We start from the raw sequence: 1,569 nt of genomic DNA, 5'->3' as shown, positions 1-1,569 counted from the left end.
GTCACGTGTCATTCTGACAACCTAGAGAGCGTTTCGTTGCCGAGATATAATTTCAGGAAGAAGAATGAAGCATCTTTGCCGTCGAGGGTTTCAGCTCAGCTCATGGCCAATAACTCATCTGGGACATGGCTCCCGTGCACCACCTACTCCTGTAACAGTCAGGCCTAATATGGACTACGAGGGAGCGGGGCATTTGGTGACTGGTCATGCGTAAGACTTGTGGGAAAATGCAACAGGTGTTTGTGCTGTCATGTGTTGTTCGGTGCTAAGGTATGCCAGCGAGCCAGATGCGTGTAGTGTGTGGTCACGTGTTATTCTGACAACCTAGAGAGCGTTTCGTTGCCGAGATATAATTCCAGGAAGAAGAATGAAGCATCTTTGCCGTCGAGGGTTTCAGCTCAGCTCATGGCCAATAACTCATCTGGGACATAGCACCAGTGCACCACCTACTCCTGTAACAGTCAGGCCTAATATGGACTACGGGGGAGCGGGGCATTTGGTGACTGGTCATGCGTAAGACTTGTGGGAAAATGCAACAGGTGTTTGTGCTGTCATGTGTTGTTCGGTGCTAAGGTATGCCAGCGAGCCAGATGCGTGTAGTGTGTGGTCACGTGTTATTCTGACAACCTAGAGAGCGTTTCGTTGCCGAGATATAATTCCAGGAAGAAGAATGAAGCATCTTTGCCGTCGAGGGTTTCAGCTCAGCTCATGGCCAATAACTCATCTGGGACATAGCACCAGTGCACCACCTACTCCTGTAACAGTCAGGCCTAATATGGACTACGGGGGAGCGGGGCATTTGGTGATTGGTCATGCGTAAGACTTGTGGGAAAATGCAACAGGTGTTTGTGCTGTCATGTGTTGTTCGGTGCTTAGGTATGCAATGCGTGTCAGGAGTGTGTTGTCACGTGTTATATTCTAGAGACGAAATAGAGAGCGCTTCGTTGCCGATGATATAATTTGAGGAGCGTCTTTCGCTATGTAGGGTTCAGCTCAGCCCCTCAGTTCTGACTCAATTGGGACATAGCGCACTCTGCACCAACAATATTTCTGTCTGAGAAAGATCAGGAGGAAAAAGGGTTTTGCTAATTCTAGAGAGATGGTCAATGATGCATGTTTGTGGGATGGTATTCTTCCAAAGAGCGTTTCCTTGTCGAAGAACACAATCCTAGTTCAATCCATGTTTCATGTTCAATTGCATGTTTGTTGGATGGTATTTATTCTTCCAAAGAGCATTTCCTTGTAGTTCAATCCTAAACAACGGAATGCCTCTGATACCAAATAACGATAGCTCGGCCTCTCCTGCACCCGTTGACGGCAAATTGTGGGGGAATACATTGTGCATGCGATACTTTTGCCAAATGCAGCGGAATGCGTCCTTGTCCATTCACACGAATTGCGATCTCCGCAGTTTTGCGTCATTTTTTATTTTTATTTTTTTTTATGAACGAGCTTTTAACCCTTGAGGAATCGCTGTACCCGCTTCAAGAGGATCTAATTTTACGTAGACAGACACATACTGGTGAACACATCGTATTGAAAATCTCGAATACAACACACAGGCACAAG

The sequence above is a fragment of the Ornithodoros turicata genome, chromosome 3 (genome assembly GCF_037126465.1).
Source record: "Ornithodoros turicata isolate Travis chromosome 3, ASM3712646v1, whole genome shotgun sequence".
Classification (NCBI taxonomy): Eukaryota; Metazoa; Arthropoda; class Arachnida; order Ixodida; family Argasidae; genus Ornithodoros; species Ornithodoros turicata.
The sequence above is the reverse complement of the archived record's forward strand: the minus strand, read 5'-3'. Positions refer to the sequence as shown.